The 24,791-nt window shown below is 46.0% G+C and overlaps 1 protein-coding gene and 3 non-coding genes across 4 annotated transcripts in view; all 4 read right to left on the bottom strand.

The window, feature by feature from the left end:
• Nucleotides 1-24,791, bottom strand: part of LOC140418051 (uncharacterized) — an 80,364-nt gene that overhangs the window by 46,258 nt on the left and 9,315 nt on the right. The window lies entirely within an intron of this gene.
• Nucleotides 18,048-18,119, bottom strand: trnae-uuc (transfer RNA glutamic acid (anticodon UUC)). The gene has a single exon. It is a non-coding gene; the product is annotated as a tRNA-Glu (tRNA).
• trnae-uuc (transfer RNA glutamic acid (anticodon UUC)) lies at nt 19,324-19,395 on the bottom strand. The gene has a single exon. It is a non-coding gene; the product is annotated as a tRNA-Glu (tRNA).
• On the bottom strand, nt 20,554-20,625 carry trnae-cuc (transfer RNA glutamic acid (anticodon CUC)). The gene has a single exon. It is a non-coding gene; the product is annotated as a tRNA-Glu (tRNA).

The following is a 24,791-nucleotide window of genomic DNA, read 5'->3' as shown; positions in this document are numbered from 1 at the left end:
AAACTATAAGTCTAATGATCTTCTCCATTGTTGGTGAAAAAACCCATCTGGTTTACTAATGCCCTTTCGGGAAGGAAATCTGCCTCCTTACCTGGTCTGGACTACATGTGACTCCAGATCCACAACAATGTGGTTGACTCTGAAATGGCCCAGCCACAAAGCTGTAAGAATCTGCAAGGATGTTTATTCCATAGAATGGAATTCTACAGTACAGAAGGGGACCAATCGGCCCATCGAGTCTGCACCAACCGTACCCAGAACAGCTACCTCAGTCTATTCCTCTGCCATATCCCCATAACCTCACTCAACCTGTATATCTTTGGACTATGGGAGGACTCCAGAGCGATGGAGGAAACCCTTGCAAACACGGGGAGAATATGCAAACTCCACACAGACAGTCACCCAAGGCTGGAATTGAATCCGGGTTCCTGCACTGCGAGGCAGGAGTGTTATTAAGAATGAAACCGGACTATTTGCATGCCAAACATCAAAAGCAGCAATCAACAGACAGAGCTAAACAATCCAACAACCAATGGATCAGATCTGAGCTCTGCAGTCCTGCAAGTAACTTTGAGCCACACAAATGGCAGGCAATGACCACCTCCCTCATGAGAATCTAACCACCCCATTTACCCCACTATCAACATTACCATTGACCAGAAACTGAACTGGACTAGCCATATAAATACTGTGGCTACAAGGATGGGTCAGAGGCTGGGAATCCTGTTGTGAGTCACTCACCTCCGAACTCCTGAAAGCCTATCCATTATCCAGAGGTCAGGAGTGTGATGGGTCACTCTCCAGTTACCTGGATGAGTGCATCTCCAAAATTAGAGAATCACACACACTTCATGTGTCAAAAATAAAATCTCATCTCTCTCTCTGGCTCCTTTGCCAATTACATTGGAGGGACTCACTTTCTGATAAAAGAGTCTGCCAGGGATGGCACAGTGGTGCAGTGGTTAGCACCACTGCCTCGTGGCGCTGAGGCCCCGGGTTCAATCCCAGCCCAGGTCACTGACCGTGTGGAGTTTGCACATTCTCCCCGTGTCTGCGTGGGTCTCACCCCACAACCCAAAGATGTGCAGGATTGATGGATTGGCTCTGCTAAATTGCCCCTTAATTGGATAAAACATAATTCGCTACTCTAAATTTATTTTTAAAAAGAGCCTGTCAACCCCTCTCACCCACTTTCCCGCAAGTGCATCAATCTAATCATGAAAAGTCCGAAAAATCAACATTTTTATAATAAATATTAATTAATGAAACAAACAAGATGATAAAGACAGAATGACTTGAGGATCAAAGACAACCAAAGTAAAAGGATGTTCACAATGTTCAGGATCCAAATTGTGTCTCTTTGTACCCTGTTCCCATGACTCCTTGCTTTGGACATGAGAACTGAACCCTGTGGGTCACGATACCATAACCCCCCCACATCGTCCCAAACCTCATGCACTGATTGGTAGAGCCCCATTTCCAGTCCATCCTCCAGCACCTTCCTGTCTCTCTGTTGGTGAGGTGCCCATGGTAATGTGATAGGAGGATGTATTCGATCAATGATCAATAGGGAGTGTGTGGGGAACAGTGATTTATAGTTTGAGAGGGAAAAGTATGTTCTCTGATGACTAGAATTGTCAGTTCTGGATTTCTACCCTTTACTTACAACAATGTCCTTTGTAATCACCTTTCCCAGGCGATGAGCAGAGAGGTTTTGCAGACAGGAAACACAAATCAAAAAGCTGTGTCAGAGAAGGAATCATGGAATTTACAGTGCAGAAGGAGGCCATTTGGCCCATCGAGTCTGCACTGGCTCTTGGAAGGAGACCCTACTTAAGCCCATGCCTCCACCCTACCCCCGTAACCCAGTAACCCCAGCTAATCTTTTTTGGACACTAAGGGCAATTTATCACAACCAATCCACCTAACCTGCACATCTTTGGACTGTGGGAGGAAACTGGAGCACCCGATGGAAACCCACGCAGACACGGGGAGAACGTGCAGGCTCCACACTGACAGTGACCCAAGCCGGGAATTGAACCTGGAGCTGTGAAGTGACTGTGCTAACCACTGTGCTACCGTCCTTTTAGATTGGACACTAGACCAGTCAGTAACAAAAATAAGTAATGAAATCGAGTTCAGACAGAGATCTGCATGAACTGACACCACTTTGTTCACAGATTAACAGAGTAATCACTGTGCTTGAATCAATGTTATTCACTTTTGGAATTGAATGAAGGGTCAGATTAACTATATCACCGCCAGTATCAGATAGGTCTGTTTAATACAGAACAGGGTTAAACCCAGTGTCCAATATTAGAGGTCTCTGTGGCTGTTGGATGCCTGGTTTCACTGTACAGCTGACAAGCCCACAGCTTCAATGAACAGGTCTACCCAGGGTTTGTTTCTAAACCCTCATCACAACATATTACCTGTTTAGCTATTTATATATGGTCATCATGGTCAGACAGATAACACAAAGCTCAACCAGAAACTATGGTTCTTCTTTCTACTGATTCCAGCTCCTACAGGGAGTGACGGCATATCCAGTCCTCCGCTCTGTTACTGGGCTGTCATTGACATGGGCAATAGAGAGACAGAAGTTGCCTGAGGCTTAATGGGAAGTTGAAACTTGTAGCTCTAAATCAACTGTTTAAGATTTCTGAAAAGATAAGTAACTTTAAATAAATTCTAAACCCAGTGAACAAATTAAAGAGTCATCAGGCAAAAACTTCAGGTTTTATATCTTTTACTGCAAAAAACTAGAAGCAATAATGGATAAACACTATTTTTATTAGGAATGTATCCCTTAAACAATAAATAGACTTTGCCCTTTTACTTTAAAAAATTTTTTTAGAGTACCCAATTTATTTTTTCCAATTAAGGGGCAATTTAGCATTACCAGTTCACATACCCTGCACATCTTTGGGTTGTGGGGGTGAAACCCACGCAAACACAGGGAGAATGTGCAAACTCCATACGGAGCCGGGATCGAACCTGGGACCTCGGCGCCGTGAGGCAGCAGCACTAACCACTGTGCCACCGGGCTGCCAGTTTGCCCCTTTACTTTAATATGGTAATGCCGACATTGGACTGGGGTGAGCACAGTATGAAGTCTTACAACACCAGGTTAAAGTCCAACAGGTTTGTTTCGAATCACTAGTTTTCGGACCACAGCTCCTTCCTCCGGTGAATGAAGAGGTGGGTTCCAGAAACATATACATAGACAAAGTCAATGATACAAGACGTTACTTTTGAATGCGAGTCTTTGCAGGTAATTAATCCTTACAGGTCCAGACTGAGTGACTGGAGAGAGGGATAATCACAGGTTAAAGAGGTGTGAATTGTCTCAAGCCAGGACAATTGGTAGAATTTTGCAAGCCCAGGCCAGATGGTGGTGGTGGGGGGCGGGGGGTGAATGTAATGCAACATGAATCCAAGGTCCCGGTCAAGGCCGTACTCGTGTGTGCGGAACTTGGCTATAAGTTTCTGCTTGGCATTGTCGCGCATCCTGAAGGCTGCCTTGGAGAGGCTACTCCCACTTAATAATAATAATCTTTATTTTTGTCACAAGTAGGCTTGCATTAACACCGCAATGGCGGCACAGTGGTTAGCACTGCCGCCTCATGGCACCGAGGTACCAGGTTCGATCCTGGATCTGGGTCACTGTCCATGCAGAGTTTGCACATTCTCCCCGTGTTTGCATGGGTTTCGCCCCCACAACCCAAAGATATGCAGGCCATGCTAAATTACCCTTTAATTGGAAAAAATGAATTGGGTACTTAAAATTTTTTTTTAAACCACGGCAATGAAGTTACAAGTCGCATCATTCTGGCGCCTGTTAGGGTACACTGAAGGAGAATTCAGAATGTTCAATTCACCTAATAGCACGTCTTTCAGGCATTCCAGAACAAGAGGTTCTTAGGAAAAGAACTTTAGGATAAGGATAAGTCTTAGGATAAGATGGCCGGCATGGTAGCACAGTGGTTAGCACAGTTGCTTCACATCTCCAGGGTCCCAGGTTCGATTCCGGCTTGGGTCACTGGCTGTGTGGAGTCTGCATGTTCTCCCTGTGTCTTCGTAGGTTTTGTACGGGTGCTCCAGTTTCCTCCCACAGTCCAAAGATGTGCAGGTTAGGTGGATTGGCCATGATAAATTCCCCTTAGTGTCCAAAAAGGTTAGGTGCGTTGATTGGGTTACGGGGATGGGGTGGAGGCGTGGGCTGGGCTGGGGTGCTCTTTCCAGGGGCTGGTGCCGATTCGATGGGCTGAATGTCCTCCTTCTGCACTGTAAATTCTATGATTCCACCAGGTGTTTCAATTTCCTCCCACAAGCCCCGAAAGACATGCTGTTAGATAATTTGGACATTCTGAATTCTCCGTGTGTGGTCGAAAAGGAAGTTGGGCTTTTCAGAGTAACTTCATTGCAGTGTTAATGTAAGCCTATTTGTGACAATAAAGATTATTTTAAAAAAGAGGGAGGAAAATCTGAAGAGTTGAGGAGAAACTGCTTCTCCCAAAGGGCTGTGAATCTGTGGAATTCACTACCCCAGAGTGCGGTGGAGCTGGGACAGTGAGCACATTTAGGAAGGAGTTAGACAGATTTTTCATCGGGTTGAATGGCCTAATTCTGCTCCTATATTTTATGACCTTCTGAAAGGGGGGGACATTGATTTGCTCCCAGATGTTGCCCAGAGGAGGAGGTTTTAGTCTGAAACTCATTGTCCAACCGCCACATTGTGACATCACAAAGGAGTACGTCCTCTAAATCAATAAGTCCGCTCCGAGGTGACGTCACTGCCCAGCGCGCAGAGGCGGGAGTCCCGCCCCCACCCATTGTTCCCCTTCCCCCACATATCCTCGAGAAAAGGTTTCCAGGCAACCGGCTGACAGTTCCGGCCGTCGATGATCCACCCCTCCTCTAACCCGGGACTGCGCATGTCTAAGGGAAGGGGACGCTGCGCATGTGCAGGAGAGCTCACTTCCGCTGACCTTACTGCTGAGGTGTTGACCAATAGGAAGATGGGAGGACCGGAAAGATTCTGCTCCTCCACCAATCAGAGCTCCCCCATTGTCTCAATGCGGAAGCTGGACATGGAGGTTTCTGCCGAGCAAAGCTGTTGTTCCGCCAACCCTGGGTGAGCTTGAGCTGCACACAGACTGAACCTTCCTCCTGTCTGCAACATCTGTGAGTAAAACACTTTCTTTTCTTCCTCTTACCATTTATTGTCTCATTCTGACCTTCAATTGGTGACTTGCAGCAACTGAAGGGAAAGGAAGTGAATCCAGGGAGGGTGCAGACTCTGGAGAGCTTGGCGGTCTCTCTCTCTCTGGCTGTCTGAAAGACATTGACATCCTTTGCTCCCTCGGCTTGACACATTTATTTGTCTGGTGAAAATGATGGTCTTTTTCCTAATGTTCACATTTAAAGGGCTGGTTTCCCCAGGAGATGGCTGACATTAAAGGGAACAGTAAACAGGACAATCAAACCCAACCAATTACTTCCCTGTCGGAATACACTCCGCCAACAGCAAAGTGATGGAAGGAGTCATTAACAGCGTTATCAAGTGGTACTTGCTCAGCAAAACCTGCTCACAGACGCTCAGTTTGGGTCCAACCAGGGTCACTCAGCTCCTGACCTCATTACAGCCTTGGTTCAAATATGGACAAAAGAGCTGAATGCCAGAGGTGAGGTGAGAGTGACTGCCCTTGGTATCAAGGCAGCATTTGACCGACTATGGCATCAAAGAGCCCCACCTAAACTGAAGTTAATGGGAATCGGGGAAAACTCTCCGGTGGTTGGAGTCATACCTGGCACAAAGGAAGATGGTTGTGGTGGTTGGAGGTCAATCATCTCTGCTCCAGGTGTTCCTCAGGGCACACTCCTAGGCCCAACCATCTTTAGCTGCTTCATCAATGACCTCCCTTTCATCATAAGATGAGAAGTGGGTTTGTGGATGACTGCACAATGTTCAGCACCATTCGTGACTCCTCAGATAATGAAGCAGTCCATGTCCAAATGCAGCATGTCCTGCACAGTGTCCAGATGTTGGCTGATAAGTGGCAAGTTCCATTTGTGCTGCACCAAGTGCCAGACAATGACCATCTCCTTCAGTGGTATTAGCATCGCTGAATCCTCCACAACCAACATCCTGAGGGTTACCATTGATTAGAAACTGAACTGGACTAGCCATATTAATATGGTCACCACCAGGGCAGGCCAAAGACTACAGCGAGTTACGCACCTCCAGACCCCCAAAGCCAGTCCACCATATACCAGGCACATGTCAGGCGTGTAATAGAATAATCACCACTTGCCTGGTTGAGTGCAGCTCCAACAACACTCAAGATGCTGCTCTACACCATCCAGAACAAAGCAGCCTGCTTGACTGCTCCCCATTCCGAAACACCAACGAACAGTGGCAGCCATGTATACCATCTACAATGTGCACTGCAGTAACTCACCAAGGTTCCTCCGACAGCACCTTCCAAACCCATGACCACTACTATCTAGAAGGACAAGAGCAGCAGATAACTGGGAACCCCACTACCTGGAGGTTCACCTCCAAGTCACTCACCAGACAGACTTGGAAATATATCACCCTTCCTTCATTGTTGCTGGGGCGACATCCTGGAACTCCTTCCCTGACAGCACAGGGGATGTACCTACAACTCAAGGACTGCAGCGGTTCAAGAAGGCAACTCATCACCACCTTCTGAAGGGCAACTGGGGATGGGCAATAAATGCTGGCCTCATCATCGACATCCACACCCCGTAAATGAATTTTAAAATTTTTTATATCGGACAGAGATATATCTAGTGTTATATGGAATGTATTATATATATTATTGATGGTTCTGTAACAAAATACATGTATTATTATTTCTAGTTTTGTAATATAGTACTGTACCTACATTATATATTTCCAGTCATACAGTCATTGCAGCACTGACAGAATCCATTTGGTAGCTCAAGTCAATGCTGACTCTCTGTACAGTAATCCAGTCAGTCCCATTCCCCCTCGATATCCCTGTTCCCCTGAAAGCTTATTTTCTTCATATTTTATTTTGAATTATTGATCATCTCGACTTCCACAATCCTTGTGGGCAGTGGGTTCCTGATCATGCCCACTCCATGACTAAATAAAATTCTTCCTCGGGATCACCCCATCTCTAATCAGTAAATATACTTAGATGGAGAGTCTCTACTCTTGTACAGGTTGTTTGTGAGTTTAGATTTGTTGATCAGCACCAATCAGCACCTTCATAAGAATTGGGAGGGGAAGGAAGTGAATCCAGTCTGTATATTACACACATTTATCATCCAGTAACAGAGACATATATCTGTCTGGCAGCCTCTGTGTCCAGGACAGGAAGCAGTGAGCTTGGAGAGATCGATCAGCCTGAATCAGTGCCTTCAGGAGAATTGGGAGGGTGAATATTAGATACAGCAGAGTGAGACTGGAGGGAGAGTGTGTGGAATCGAGATTTAGAGCATTTGAGGGAAAGAGAGAGAGCTAACAATGTTTGATAGAAACTAGAATTGTCTGTTCTGAATTTCTATCCTGTACTGACAGTGATGATTTTTGTAAAATCTTTTTGCAGGAAGTTAGAACGAGAGGGGTTTGAGGTGGATCTCTCAAACTAAATATCACGTCAAGAACTGGGAACCGAATATCATCGACCTTTGAATCTAGAAGGAGAAATGTTTGTCTATTCTGTCTGCTTCAAGAGATTTTAAACATCAGTTTGTTTGGAAAAGCACTGAGACACACACAAACCCACGTGAGATTGTTCCAGTGCACTGACTGTGGAAAGAGCTTTAACCAGTTACACAGCCTGAAAAAATACTATACCATTCACAGCAGGGAGAGACTGTATATGTGTTCTGTGTGTGGACGAGACTTCGACTGATCGTCCAGCGTGGTGAGACGCAAGATCACCCGGACCATGGAGAAACCATGGAAATGTGAGGACTGTGGGAAGGGATTCAAAGGCCCGTATGGGCTGGAAAGGCATCAACGCAGTCACACTGGAGAGAGGCCATTCACCTGCTCTGTGTGTGCGAAGGGATTCACAGCCCCATGCAGGTTGGAAAGGCATCAACGCAGTCACACTGGAGAGAAGCCTTTCACCTGCTCTCAGTGTGAAAAGGGATTCACTGACATTGGTAACTTGCGGAGACACGAACGAGTTCACACTGGAGAGAAGCCATTCACCTGCTCTGACTGTGCGAAGGAATTCATTCAGTTATCCCACCTGCAGAGACACCAGAGAGTTCACACCGGGGAGAGGCCATTCACCTGCACTGTATGTGAGAAGGAATTCACTCGGTTATGCCACCTGCAGACACATCAACGTGTTCACACAGGGGAGAGGCCATTCATCTGCACTGTGTGTGATATGGGATTCACTCAGTTTTCCAACCTGCAGGCACACCAGCGACTTCACACCGGGGAGAAGCCCTTCATCTGCACTGTGTGTGATAAGGGATTTGCTCAATTATCCGGCCTGCGTAGCCACAATGTCACTCACACCAAGAGCAGGCCCTTTAAATGCTCTGTCTGCAGGAGGGGTTTCAAAAGCTCACAGCTACTGATGTCCCACCAGCGCATTCACACTGAGGAGAGACTGTTCAGCTGCTCTCACTGCGCAAAGAGCTCATCCAACCTGATGAAACACGAGCAAGGTCACACCGGGCAGAGCCCGTTCACCTCTCCGACTGGGAAAAGATTCACTCGGTCATCACTTGCTGAGCCACAATGTCACTCACACCAATGAGAGACCCTTTAAATGCTCTGACTGTGGGAGTGGGTTTCAAAAAGCTCTCAGGTACTGATGGAACACCAGCGCATTCACTGTACAAAGAGGTTTAGAACATCATCCACATTGCGGAGACACCAGCGAGTTCACACTGGAAAGAAGCCATTCACCTGCTCTCACTGTGGGGAGGGATTCACACAGTCGTCCAACATGCTGAGACACCAAAGGGTTCACAAGTGATGTTGGGTTAGATTCTGCTGTTTTTCCTGCTGTTAACCACATCCAGGACTGAACCTGGAGTGGGTGGAGGGGTTTGTCTCCTCGTCAACTCCTGGTGCTCGGATGTGGCGACCCTGGCGAACTACTGCTGCCTGGACCTGGAATACCCGACTGTGAAGTGCCATCCATACTGCCTTCCACGGAGTTCACTTCTGCCATCATCATGGCGGTCTACATCCCACCCCAGGCGGAAGTGAAGTGGATTGGATTGGATTTGTTTATTGTCACGTGTACCGAGGTACAGTGAAAAGTATTCATCTGCGAGCAGCTCGACAGATCATTAAGTACATGGGAAGAAAAGGGAATGAAAGAAAATACATAATAGGGCAACACAAGGTATGCAATGTAATACATAAGCACCGGCATCGGATGAAGCATACAGGGTGTAGTGTTAATGAGGTCAGTCCATAAGAGGGTCATTTAGGAGTCTGGTAACAGCAGGAAAAAAGCTGTTTTAGAGTCTGTTTGTGCATGTTCTCAGACTTCTGTATCTCCTGCCCGATGGAAGAAGTTGGAAGAGTGAGTAAGCCGGGAGGGAGGGGGCTTTGATTAGAAGAAGGCGCTTGATCAATTGTACACCACTATAAATAACAGTGAAACAGAATACCCGAAGGCCTTGTGCATAGTGGCCGGGGACTTTAACCAGGCCAACCTCAAGAGTGTGCTGGCAAAATTCCACCAACACATCTCCTGTCCCGAAAGGGACCCCAACATCCTTAACATCCTTGACCACTGCGACACAAACATCAAGGGCGCCAGGTCTGAGGCGTTCAACTCGGGCAACCCGGATCTATACAGAAATCTAGATACGACCTCCGCAAAGCCATCAGGGACTCCAAGAGACAATACCAGACTAAGCTAGAGTCACAGACTAATGACGTGGACTCTCTCGTCGGTTGTGGCAGGGCTTAAACAACATAACGGGCTACAAAGTAAAGCTGAGTAGAATCTTCAGCAACAGCGCACCCCTTCCCGACAAACTCAATGCATTCGATGCTTGTTTTGAGCAGGAAACCAACAAACTGTTGTCAACTGTACCAGCAGCCTTGGACACACCCATACCCACCGTCAGCCTCCAAAGTCAGATTGGCCTTCTTGAAAGTGAACCCTCGTAAAGCGATGGGTCCAGACGAGAACCCAGGTCATGAACCCAGATCCTGCGTTGACCCACTGGCAGGTGTGTTTGCGGAATCCTCAACCTCTCCCTACTCCGAGGTTCCCACCTGCTTCAGGAAGACCACCATCATACTGGTGCCAAAGAAGAAGCAGTCAACGTGCCTCAATGAATACCGTCCGGTGGCCTTGACATCGATCATTATGAATTGCTTTGAGATGTTGGAGACATCAACTCCAGACTCCCAGCATTCCTTGATCCACTGCAATTCGCACACCGCCACAACATGTCCACAGCAGATGCCAACTCCCTGACCCTATACTCACCCCTGGATCATCTCGAAAACAAGCACTCCTACATCAGACTCTTATTGATTGACTACAGCTCCGCCTTCAACACCATAATCCCAGCCAAGCTCATATCAAAACTCCAAAACTTAGGGCTTGGCTCCTCCCTCTGCAACTGGATCCTCGACTTCCTAGTACATAGACCACAATCAGTAAGAATAAACAACAACACCTCCTTCATGATAGTCCTCAATACCGGGGCCCCACAAGGCTGCGTACTTAGCCCCCTACTACACTCATGATACACACACGACTGTGGCAAAATTTGATCCCGCTCCATCTACAAGTTTGCTGAAGACACGACCGTAATGAGTCGGATATCAAACAACGATGAGTCAAAGTATAGGAGGGAGATGGAGAACCTAGTGGCATGGTGTAATGACAACAATCTCTTCCTCAATGTCAGCAAAAGTAAGGAGCTGGTCATTGACTTCAGGAAGCAAAGCATTGTATACACCCCTTTCTGCATTAATGGGGCCAAGGTGGGGATGGTTAGCTTCAAATTCCGAGGTGTGCACATCACCAGCATTCTGTCCTGGTCTACCCACATCGACGCTACAACCAAGAAACATATACTTCCTCAGGAAACTAAGGAAATTCAGCATGCCCACATTGATTGCCACATGGGCAGCACGGTAACACAGTGGTTAGCATTGTTGCTTCACAGCGCCAACGTCCCAGGTTCGATTCCCGCTTGGGTCACCGTCTGTGCGGAGTATGCATGTTCTCCTCTTGTCTGCGTGGGTTTCCTCCGGGTGCTCCGTTTTCCTCCCACAAGTCCCAAAGGACGTGCTTGTTAGGTGAATTGGACATTCTGAATTCTCCCTCAGTGAACCCAAACAGGCGCCAGAGTGTGGCGACTAGGGGATTTTCATAGTAACTTCATTGCAGTGTTAACGTAAGCCTACTTGTGATAATTATAAAGATTATTATCATTGCCTTTTACCAATTATTACAGGTGCACCAACCTTTACAGGAGCACCATAGAAAACATCTTATCTGGCTGCATCACAGCTTGTGTTATGGGCCAGGGTTCAGAAAACTCCAAAGTATATCATGGAGTTCACCTGACCTACAATTGTTTATTGATTTTGGTTCCGATGAGCACAAGGGCTGCCTTTCAGGTGTTATTCAACAGAGGCCTCAAGCACTTTTAATCAAAACAAGCTTTATTCTATGAATTTAGTTAACATTTTTATAAACACACACAGTAAGCATTTTTATAAATTACAAAGATAAATACCCCACACAGCTACAGTAATCTATGTATAACCCTTAATAAATTCCCCCCTTTAACTGTTCCAATTTAATAACAAAATCCCATAAAGCAGTACCTCCTTTTCAAAGGTGTGGCCCAGCACACAGCACTCAAGACCTGGTTTGGATGCTCTTGTTTCCTTTCCAAAACAGCAGGTTTGAATTCCTTCCAGAAAGCAATTATTTCTTTTCAAGTTATCAAGCAGTCTGGAAACAGCTTTTAAAATGAAGATAGAGAGACAGGCCAAAATACTCCTCTTTCTGAGTACAGCAGCCAAAAATGTGAAAGCGAAAGCAAAAAACACAGACCACAAAACAGCCCCAAACCAAAGCAGAAGTAAAACCAACTCCCAGAGCCACAGCCCAGCTCCACCCACACAATGACATCACTGAAGCCATGTGATAAGACAAAAACATTTCTTAAAGGGACTCTCATGACACTTGGTATGGCAACTGCTCAGCCCAAGACTAAGAAACTACAGAGAGTTGTGAACACAGCCCAGTCCCTCACACAAACCCGCCTCCCATCCATTGACTCTGTCTACACCTCCCGCTGCTTTGGGAAAGCGGGCAGCAAAATCAAAGACCCTTTCACTGAGGTTATTCTCTTTTCCAATCTCTTCCATTGGGCAGGTGATACAAAAGTCTGAGAACACGTAATAACAGATTCAAAACAGCTTCTTTCCGTTGCTACCAGACTCCTGAATGACCCTCTTATGGACTGAACAGATCTCTCCACACATCTTTTCTGAGTAACACTACACTCCGTATGCTTCACCTGATGTCTACGTATTTAAATTGTGTATTTATCATATGTCCCATGTTTTTTCATGCATAAAATTATCTGTCTGTATTGTACGCAGAACAATACGTTTCACTGGACCTCGGTGCATGTGAATAAATTTAATCAAATCAAACTTTGTTCATTCTGACACTTGGTGAAGTGGGAGGGTCGGAGGGTTTCTTTCTGCTGGATTGGCCGGTCTCACGATTTTGCTTCCAGTGGGCTGATGCTCTTTGAGCCTGGGGGAGAGCACATTTCCACTGAAATGATCCACAAAGGCTGAAGTACATTTATTTTATCCTGGATGGTAAATAGTGTTATTCCCCCACTACAGGTGGATCTAAAAGAAACCAGATGGGTTTTTACAACTATCGACAATGCTTTCATGGTCATCGATATCTTTTAATTCCAGATTTTTAATTAATTTAAATTCCACTATCTGCGGAACCTGGATCCCTATTGCATTATCCTGGGTCTCTGGATTACTGGTCTGGCTATTGTTTCCCGGGATGTGTTTTGTGAGAGATGAAGTCACTATAGCCAATAAGTGAGCTGTTTTCGAGTTGTTCCCTTTACGTCCTGTACTTTCCCACTAACTTACAGACAAAACAGCTGCAACTGTACTGTGTATAAACGTGTGTTATTGTAACTACTCCCAGAGATGCTTCGGTTTGCTGAAGCATTCCCTGCATGTTTGTAATAAAGATTCCCAAACTTTAACCAACTCTGGACTTTGAGTGACATTTGTCCCACAACAGTCTGATGTCAGGAACAGGATCCACTGACGGCTTTGATTAAAGGAAAGTCCCCGTGGACAGCAGATACCGGATGAGTATTGTTTGTTTTATACCACCCGTGTTTAATTCAGTTTGACTGACCACTGGGGATTCCTCAGAACCTCAGGGAGCTGTTTCTGGTCTGTTTCTTTGACATCCATTCAATGTAATTTCAATAACTGGAACATTTCAGGCAGGGAATTGTCGGTTTTATGGCAAGGATATGTTAGGGGGTGATGCAGAGGTCCCCGTGACCGAGAGGGTTTTGTAGCTGCCGAAAAATGAGGGGATAAAGGCGTACGGGAGGCTAAACAGAAAGATTTGGCAGTTGGACAGAGTTTGGCGTGTGTTCAGAGGTCCCAGATAGGGGGTCAGCCAGCATCATCACATCGATGGATCTGCACAGAAAAGGTCCAACCGGATGGCGTTTATAAGGCCCAAGGTGCGGTTAATGGCTCAGGGATTTGAAGAAGCTTTGGGAGATAAAGAGGTCAGAGTGGACTCACCCACAGTGGAAAGGTCATTCTGAAATTTCTTTGGCCCTTTTCGTGACATTTTCCCGGAACTTTCAGTCAAGAAACATAAAAGCTGCATTTGCGCTGGGGGATCACCTCCAGAGGGCAGTGTTTCTACAACCTCCTACGGTGCCAGATGGAGATGGAAGACTTTGGAAGTTCAATAAGTTTGTCTATGTTTTGAACGATGTTTTGTTCAATGTATGGCACTTCTCAGTTAGATCAGTTTTGTTCAAGTCGGGTTGTCTCTACCTGAAGGCAGAAGCTGCCGTGCTTTATTGGTACCATGGCAGGAAACTCTTGGGCATCTTTATGATGCATGTTGATGACTGCCTATGTGGTGGTACTAGTGAGTTCCAAAACAATGTTACTGACAGGGTCAGAACAACATTTAAGGTTGGAGTCAGACTTCTGGGACCTTTAAATAAATTGGAGTGGAAATCGGGCAGTGTGGGTCTGACGTGACTTTACATCAACAATCTCAGGGAGACAGTATGAACCCTGTCACAGTCAATGGGGCCGGGGCCTCACAGAAAGATGAAGATGTTTCCAAAGCTGGGACTGAGCTGCTGCAAAGTTGAATTGACGAATGGGGCACACAGATAAGGCCGGATACAAGTTTTGATGTCTTCGAGCTGAGTTCTGTAATGAAACATCCAGAGGTCGAGGATATTTAACGGGCAAACAAAACATTAAAAAATACAAGATGGAGAAATGTGTGCTGAAATTTCCATCTTTGGGTGAGCTGCAAGATATAAAATGGATTTTTTTAGTGATGCCTCACTCGGATGAGCCTGGCTCAGTGTCTGTACACTGAGTGATGTTTAAAAATCTCTTTCAGCAGAAGAACAGACGAACATTTCTCATTCTAAATTCAAAGGTCGATGATATTCAGCTCCCATGAATCGAGTGACTCTGTCACATCTTGATGTGGTGTTTGGAGTGAAATTTCATTCTGTAACTCCTCCCCTTCTAATAACCTGTAAAAGGAGTTTACAAAAGCCATCACTGTTGGTGCAGGTTACCCAAACAGAATGTGAAATTTGACCCTATTGTAAGATCCGGGTTTGGCTTCAATCTCAATTATAATATTCAAATCAATCACACGTTAGAATGTGTTGTGAACGTTACCTGCAGCTCCTGACTAGTTACAGACCATTCCAGGTACAAGAATATTGTCACAGAATTTATTAAGTTAATTGTAATAAGTACAAAATCACAATAATTAACAAAGGCAGTGGATCAGTCCGTTCACTCTGGATCACCAGCTCTCAGCTTCCAGGTGACTGTGGAGCTGTCTCTTGTTCTGTTGACTGAAGTCTATCCTCTTACTTCATGTTGTGTTGTGCACCGAGCTCCAGAAAATTGTAGCTCATTAACCCTTTCTAGTACCTACTAGAGGCAGGAAGAAACGGTCAGTGATTGGCTGCAATGCAAGTGAGAGAGTATCCTGTGTTCAGTTTTGGTCTCCTTACTTGAGAAAGGACGTACTGGCACTGGAGGGTGTGCAGAGGAGATTCACTCGATTAATCCCAGAGCTGAAGGGGTTGGATTACGAGGAGAGGTTGAGTAGACTGGGACTGTACTCGTTGGAATTTAGAAGGATGAGGGGGGAATCTTATAGAAACATATAAAATTATGAAGGGAATAGATAGGATAGATGCGGGCAGGTTGTTTCCACTGGCGGGTGAAAGCAGAACTAGGGGGCATAGCCTCAAAATAAGGGGAAGTAGATTTAGGACTGAGTTTAGGAGGAACTTCTTCACCCAAAGGGTTGTGAATCTATGGAATTCCTTGCCCAGTGAAGCAGTAGAGGCACCTTCAGTAAATGTTTTTAAGATAAAGATAGATAGTTTTTTGAAGAATAAAGGGATTAAGGGTTATGGTGTTCGGGCCGGAAAGTGGAGCTGAGTCCACAAAAGATCAGCCAAGAACCGCGGGAGAATCGTCATCTTAACAGTCTGCACCCTCCCCGCCAATGACAGCGGGAGCGCATCCCACCTCCGGACCTCCTCCCTCACTCGTTCCATCAGTTGGGACAGGTTGAGCTTGTGCAACCTGTCCCAGTCCCGTGCCATCTGAATCCCCAAATATCGGAAACTCTTCCCCCACCAGCCTGAACGGCAACCCCTTCAGCCTACTCTCCTGCCCCCTCGCCTGAATTACAAACAACTCGCTCTTAGCCATGTTCAATTTGTATTCGAAGAACCGGCTAAATTCCCTCAGAGTTGCCATAATACCGTCCATCCCCACCATTGGGTCTGATACATATAACAGCAGATCATCCGCATATAACAAGACTCTATGTTCCACTCTTCTCCGCCCCCCCCCCCCCCCCCCCCCCCCCCCCCCCAGGACTAGCCCTTTCCAGCCCCTAGAAGATCTCAGTGCAATTTTACGGTGCAATCTCTATGGCCAGCACAAACAGTAGTGGGGAGAGAGGGTAGCCCTGTCTTGTCCCACGGTGCAGTCTAAAGTAGTCTGATGTTGTCCTGTTCGCCTCCGGGGCCTGATACAATAGCCTAACCCAGTCGATGAACCCCGCCTGAACCCGAACCATCCTAGTACCTCCCACAGAAAATCCCACTCGACCCGGTCAAAAGCCTTTTCAGCATCCATGGCTACCACTATCTCTACCTCCCTACTCTTCGGGGGCATCATAATCACGTTGAGCAGCCTTCTTATGTTGGCCACCAGCTGCCTCCCCTTTACAAACCCGGTTTGGTCCTCCACAGTTACATCCGGTACACAGTCCTCAACTCTGGTCACCAAAATGTTGGCCAGTAGCTTGGCATCTACGTTAATCAAAGAGATCGGCCTGTATGACCCACAGGCCTCCGTGTCCTTATCCCGTTTCAGAATGAGTGAGATGGTGGCCTGCGACATCGTTGGGGGTAAACTCCCTCTGTCTGTGCCTTGTTAAAGACCCTGACCAGCACCGGCCCCACTATCCCAGCAAATGTTTTGTAAAACTCCTCCGGATACCCGCCCGGTCCCGGAGCTTTACCCAATTGCATGACCTTCTGGCCCCCAATACCTCTTCGATCCTGACCAGGGCCCCCAGTCCGTCCACCAACGTCTCCCCACTCTTGGGACGGTCAGTCCGTCCAGGAATCGCCTCATTCCCCCGGGTGGTTCCGAAGTGTACAGGTTCCTACAAAAGTCCCTAAAGACCTTGTTCAGCCCTGCTGGAACACCCACTAGATTACCTACCCCATCCACTACCCTCCCTATTTCCCTAGCCGCTTCCCTCTTCCTCAGTTGCTGTGCAAGCATTCTACTGGCCTTCTCCCCATGCTCATAAATCACCGTTACCTTTCTAAGCTGCTCTACAGCCTTACCTGTAGTCAGCACCCCAAATTCGGCCTGCAGCCTCTGTCGTTTCCTGAGTAACTCTGGCCTCGGGGATTCCGCGTAACTCCTGTCCGTCCGTAGAATTTCCTTAATGAGTCGGTCCGTCTCAGCCCTATCTGTCCTGTCCCTGTACACCCGGGTTGAAATCAGCTCCCCTCTCACCACTACCTTCAGTGCCTCCCGCTGCTGAGACTTCTCCAGTATTGTTCACCTGCAGGTAATTCTGCATGCATTTCACCAGCTTCTCATACACCGCCTCGTCCGCAAATAGTCCAACTTCCAGCCTCCATGGTGGGTGCTGAAAGCTGTCCTTACAAAACTGCTGGTCTACCCAGTGCGGAGCATGGTCCGATCTGGCAATTGCCGAATATTCTGCCCCCACCATTCCGGCCAGCAGGTCCAGACTCACAACAAAGTAGTAAATTCGTGAGTACACCTTTGGACGTGGGAGGAGTACGAGAACTCCCTCCTGCCGGCCGGCTAAATCTCCACGTATCTGCTCCCCCCATTTCCTTTGAGCTTCTTTAGGTGTATTCAGCTCCTGTGACCTCAATGGACTGAATAATTTCAGTTCGAAGTTTTCTTGTCATCACGTTGGAGATTTGCACCGAGATCGGGGAGATATTTCTGTCTGTGAGAGCAATAACATCTGGCCCAATACCACGCAGATTTGCGCTTGCGTCAACATCTCTCTTACTTGCATTGCAGCCAATCACTGACCGTTTCTTCCTGCCTCTGTATTTGTTCTCGACCTGCTGCACTTGTGACTTTTTCAGCTCTGATGTGAAACGACAAATCTCTGATGTGAAACTGCGATTCAGCTTCGTTGAACGGTTTGCTGGGCAACAATAATTCATCATTCCCTGACCGGGAATCGAACCCGGGCCACGGCGGTGAAAGCGCCGAATCCTAACCACTAGACCACCAGGGAAACTAACGATAAAAGTTGTAACCCGGGTTGACAGTATATTACTCGCCTTTTATTTTGATTTCCGAGTTTTCATTAGAAGTATACAAAATTACATGTTTAAAATGAACACAAGTGACATCTTCAGCCAATCACAACACCGATTGTTGTTCGCTGTAACATGAAATCGACAGTGAGGTGAAATAGTCCCAAAAGCTGCTCATGTGTAACTTCCAATTTCCTAAACCCACCAACCTTATCACTGTGGCCCCTGTGAAACTGACAACACGTCATCCGGCGTACATTCATTCGTCATTTCAAATAACTCATTTTACTTTTTGAAAACATAATTAATCCTTTTCGCAATTAAGTTTTGATCAAAATTAGAATAGTTTCCAATTTTTGATGTTCTTATTCTGAACTGGAAGTATCACACGTTTGCGGAACAAACACAAACTCTCCTGTTTCACACTGGGCAGGAATATTAAAAAGTACTCATCTGTAACTATGAGGAAAGCTTCCTGGTTCCGATATGTTGTTAAACATTAACACAACACGTCATCTCACAGCCATGTGACATTTACAGTTCCACAAGTTTTGAATGAGATTCTTTCTTCCCCGGCTCCACAGTGGGTGAGAGAGGGACAAGCAGCAGGATTTTACCCGAACGCGGGGACTGCAGCTTCAATCAGCGGGTTACTGCCCATCCCGGGTACACTCCAACCAGGAGCAAAGCTCTCAATACACCGAGCACAGGCTCAGAAACATGCAGGTAGATTATACCCCGCTCACTTAACCTCCGAGCAGCATTTACACAATCCCTCAGTGAGTATCATTTCCTTTGAGCTTCTTCTGTTGTATTCAGCTCCTGTAACCTCAATGGACTGAATAATTTGAGTTCGAAGTTTTCTTGTCATCACGCCCGAAATTCGGACCCTGATTGGGGGTGTGGGGGGGGGCGGGGGCGATTACTGTGTCTTTGTGAGCATCAAAATCTGGCCCAATACCACTCAAATTTTCGCTTGCTTCATAATCTCTCTCACTTTGCAGCCAATCACTGTCCGTTTCTTCCTGCCTCTGTCTTTGTTCTCCACCTGCTGCACTTGTGACCTTTTTCAGCTCTGATGTGAAACAACAAATGTCACTGAACTGATTCTGGCACAGCTCTTTTCTGTGAAACTGCGATTCAGCTTCATTGAATATTTTGCTGGGCAACAATAACTCATCATTCCCTGACCGGGAATCGAACCCGGGCCGCGGCAGTGAAAGCGCCGAATCCTAACCACTAGACCACCAGGGAAACTAACGACAAAAGTTGTAACCCGGGTTGACGGTATATCACTCACCTTTTATTTGGATTTCCGAGTTTTCATTAGAAGTATACAAAATTACATGTTTAAAATGAACACAAGTGACATCTTTAGCTAATCACAACACCGATTGTTGTTCGCTGGAACATGAAATCGACAGTGAGGTGAAATAGCCCAACAAGTTGCTCATGTGTAACTTCCAATTTCCAAAACCCACCAACTTGATCACTGTGGCTCCTGTGAAACTTACAACACAACATCCGGCAGGCATTCATCAGTAAATAGAAATAACTCATTTCAATTGTTAAAAACATTTTTTGTCGCAATTAAGTTTTGATCAAAATTTGAAGTTTCCAGTTTATGTTGATCTTTTTCTGAAGTGAAACTATCACGTTTGCTGAACAAACACAAACTCTCCTGTTTCACACTGGGCAGGAATATTAATAAGTACTCATCTGTAACTATGAGCAAAGCTTCCTGGTTCCGATATGTTGTTAAACATTAACACAACACGTCATCTCACAGCCATGTGACATTTACACTTCCACAAGTTTTCAATGAGATTATTTATTGCCTGGCTCTACAGTGGGTGAGAGAGGGACAAGCAGCAGGATTTTACCCGAACGCTGGGACTGCAGCTTCAATCAGCGGGTTACTGCCCATCCCGGGGACACTCCAACCAGGAGCAAAGCTCCCAATACACCGAGCACAGGCTCAGAAACATGCAGGTAGATTATACCCCGCTCACTTAACCTCCGAGCAGCATTTACACAATCCCTCAGTCAGTGGAACATCCTTTGAGCTTCTTTCGGTGTATTCAGATCCTGTGACCTCAATGGACTGAATAATTTCAGTGAGAAGTTTTCTTGTCATCACGTTGGAGATTTGCACCGAGATCGGGGAGATATTTCTGTCTGTGAGAGCAATATTATCTGGCCCAATACCACGCAGATCTGCACTTGCGTCAACATCTCTCTCACATTGCAGCCAATCACTGACCGTTTCTTCCTGCCTCTGTATTTGTTCTCGACTTTTTCAGCTCTGATGTGAAACGACAAATGTCACTTAACTGATTCTGGCAGAGCTCTTTTCTGTGAAACTGCGATTCAGCTTCGTTGAACGGTTTGGTGGACAACAATAAAGCATCATTGCCTGACCGGGAATTGAACCCGGGCCGCGGCGGTGAGAGCGCCGAATTCTAACCACTAGACCACCAGGGAAACTGACAACCAGGTTTTTAACCCGTCTGACAGTATATCATTCGCCTTTCATTCTTATTTCCCAGTTTTAATTAGAAATATACAAAATTACATGTTTAGAATGAACAGAAGTGACATCTTTAGCTAATCACAACACCAATTGCTGTCGCTGAAACATGAAATCGACAGTGAGGTGAAATAGCCCAACAAGCTGCTCATGTGTAACTTCCAATTTCCAAAACCCACCAACTTGATCACTGTGGCTCCTGTGAAACTTACAACGCAACATCCGGCAAACATTCATCAGTAAATAGAAATAACTCATTTCAATTGTTAAAAACATTTTTTGTCGCAATTAAGTTTTGATAAATTTGAAGTTTCCAGTTTATGTTGATCTTTTTCTGAAGTGAAACTATCACGTTTGCTGAACATAAACAAACTCCCCTGTTCCAGACAGGGCAGGAACATTAAAACTTACTCATCTGTAATTATGAGGCAAAGCTTCCTCGTTCCGATTTGTTGTTAAACATTAACACAACACGTCATCTCACAGCCTTGTGACATTTATACTTCCACAAGTTTGGAATGTGTTTCTCTCTTCCCCGGCTCCACAGTGGGCGAGAGAGGGACAAGCAGCAGGATTTTACCCACACTCTCAATTCACCCGCTGCCAGCAGATAGACTGCAGCTTCAATCAGCGGGTTACTGCCCATCCCGGGGACACTCCAACCAGGAGCAAAGCTCCCAATACACCGAGCACAGGCTCAGAAACATGCAGGTAGATTATACCCCGCTCACTTAACCTCCGAGCATCATTTCCTTTGAGCATCTTCTGTTGTATTCAGCTCCTGTGACCTCAATGGACTGAATAATTTGAGTTCGAAGTTTTCTTGTCATCACGCCCGAGATTCGGACCCTGATCGCGGGGGGGGGGGGAGGGGGGGGGGGGGCGTTTATTGTGTCTGTGTGAGCATCAAAATCTGGCCCAATACCACTCAAATTTTCCCTAGCTTCATAATCTCTCTCACCTTGCAGCCAATCACTGTCCGTTTCTTCCTGCCTCTGTCTTTGTTCTCCACCTGCTGCACTTGTGACTTTTTCAGCTCTGATGTCAAACAACAAATGTCACTGAACTGATTCTGGCACAGCTCTTTTCTGTGAAACTGCGATTCAGCTTCATTGAACATTTTGCTGGACAACAATAATTCATCATTCCCTGACCGGGAATCGAACCCGCGGCGGTAAAAGCGCCGAATCCTAACCACTAGACCACCCGGGAAACTGACACGGAAAATTTTAACCCGGGATTACAGTATATCATTCACCTTTTATTTTGGCCGAGTTTTCATTAGAAGTATACAATATTGCATGTTTAAAATGAACACAAGTGACATCTTAAGCCAATCACAACACCGATTGTTGTTCGATGTAACATGAAATCGACAGTGAGGTGAAATAGTCCCAAAAGCTGCTCATGTGTAACTTCCAATTTCCAAAACCCACCAACCTTATCACTGTGGCTGCTGTGAAACGTATCCGGCGGACATTCATTAGTAATTTCAAATAACTCATTTCAATTTTTCAAAACATTGACAATTAATCCTTTTCGCAATTAAGTTTTGATCAATATTAGAATTTTTGTTGATCTTTTTCTGACGTGAAACTATCACGTTTGCTTAACATACACAAACTCCCCTGTTTCATACTGGGCATAAGCAAGAAACTTACTCATCTGTAATTATGAGGCAACGCTTCCTCGTTCCGATTTGTTGTTAAACATTAACACAACACGTCATCTCACAGCCTTGTGACATTTACACTTCCACAAGTTTTGAATGAGATTCTTTTTTCCCGGCTCCACAGTGGGTGAGAGAGGGACAAGCAGCAGGATTTTACCCTAATTCTCCATTCACTCGCTGCCAGCAGAACGCGGGGACTGCAGCTTCAATCAGCGGCTAACTGCCCATCCCGTGGACACTCCAACCAGGAGCAAACCTCCCAATACACCGAGCACAGGATCAGAAACATGCAGGTAGATTATACCCCGCTCACTTAACCTCCGCGCCGCATTTACACAATCCCTAAATGACTTATGTTTCTTTCGTTGTATTCAGCTCCTGAGACCTCAATGCACTGAATAATTTGAGTGAGAAATTTTCCTGATGCCACGCCCGAGATTTGCACCCAGATCTGGGAGATACTTGTATTTCGTGAGCAATAACATCTGGCCAATTACCACCCAAATTTTGGCTGAAGTCAACATCTCTCCGTCTCTTCCAGCATCTGTACTTGTTCCCGACCTGCTGCACTTGGACTTTTTCAGCTCTGATGTGAAACAACCAAATCTCACTTAACTGATTCTGGCAGAGCTCTTTTCTGTGAAACTGCGATTCAGCTTCGTTGAACGGTTTGCTGGACAACAATAAAGCATCATTCCCTGCCCGGGAATCGAACCCAGCTCCGCGTCAACATTTCCCTCATTTTGCTGAATTCCAGCCGATTTGTCAAGCATGATTTTCCCTTTCATAAATCCATGCTGACTCTGCCCAATCCTGCCACTGTTTTCTAAGTGCTGTGCAATAATTTTGGGATTCTCAAATCCCTACAGTGCAGGAGGCCATTCACCGTATTTTATTACAATGAAATAAAGGTAACTACAAAGACATGAGGGAGGAGCTAGCCGGAGTTGATTGGAAAAGGAGCCTAGCAGGGCAGGTGTTTTGGGGGGTTATTAGGCAGGCACAACAGAAATTCATCCCAAGGAGCAGAATATATGCTAAGGGGAGGACAAGGCATCCATAGCTGATGAGGGATGTCAAGGACAGCATAAAAACGAAAGAAAAAGCTTACGAAGTGGCGAGCATTAGTGGGAAGCCAGAGGAATGGGAAGCCTTTAAAAGCGAGCAGAGGACAATTGTTGCTCGTTTTAGCCTTAGTTTAATTGCTCTTGTTCTATCATCTTTGCTCTTGAGTCGCCAGGTATCTTTCTGATACCGCCACGAGCTTCAAGTCCGAGTAATGATCAATAATCCAACACACCGCTTAGTAAGAGTTAAATCAACGCACATTTATTATATACAGTAAATACTTATACGTTAATTCTACTTCTAAGCTACTTCCTACAACTAACAGGCCAATACTTAACTTTGGGAATGGCCCACCAGGTCAGGGAAACGAATGGCCTTTCGTATGGGTTCTGAGCCTGCGGGATTCAAAGCTGGTACAGGTCGATAGCCAGGAGCGCCTATCTCGTAGCGAGCATTGAAGTAAGACTTACCATTTTAGCAGCTGTTGCAGAAGGTCAGCAGAAGGGTCTCGAAGGCTGGAGAGAGAAGAAGGGTGCAGAGAGATCGATTTGAACTTGGACTCTATTCTTATAGTCCCCAGAGGCTTCCCACCTTTCGGGGCGGACCCTGTACCTGGTTCCAAGTGATTAGACTTTGTCCCAATCACTTGGTTCGATGTTCTCCAATGCTGGAGCGATTCCTTGATCAATGGGCGGTTTTGGGGTGGTCGTTCACCTCTCTTTGTGTAGGCTCCTGCTGGCGCCGAAAAGTCTGGGTTGGCTTTGTGTCTAATTTGTTGCACATTGTTCCCGGGGATTGCTAATTCATATTCAGATGGCTGGTGTGTTGTTATGCTGATGGCTGCAGGTATCGATTCTGTCTGGCCTCCCCAGAGGCGAATCCACAGTTTTACCTGCAGCTGTTTGTTTTAGTCCTGTTGGCTGATTTTCCCATCAGCCTCTTCCGTTTGCCATTTTAAATCGGGGTTTCGCCATTCTAATCGGGAGTTAGCCATTTTAACTGGCTACATTTCCTCCTTGTGATCCTAACGCGAAGCGTGAAGGATCACATCATTATGTTACTTTCCATTCCCTGACCCGGGGGGGGGGGGGGGGGGGGGACACTTCCTTCATGGCCTCTGCACTGACCATATCTATGCACAAAATTTTTTAACTAACAATTCTAAGGGCGCTATGTCAGACAGGGACATGCATTACAAAACAACAAACTTGGAACCTCTAACTTATCCTTAATATACTACACTCGCTTAAACATTCCATTATCCTACCTTCCTCAATCATACAACAAAATCATAGCATTTCAGACAGTCTTTCCTGGCTTGGCAGTCAAGCTCAGGATCATACAATTTTTGCTCATGAAAACGTTTTTCACATCTCTTTA

This window comes from Scyliorhinus torazame, chromosome 5 (assembly GCF_047496885.1).
Source record: "Scyliorhinus torazame isolate Kashiwa2021f chromosome 5, sScyTor2.1, whole genome shotgun sequence".
Classification (NCBI taxonomy): Eukaryota; Metazoa; Chordata; class Chondrichthyes; order Carcharhiniformes; family Scyliorhinidae; genus Scyliorhinus; species Scyliorhinus torazame.
This window is presented reverse-complemented; position numbering and strand designations above follow the sequence as displayed.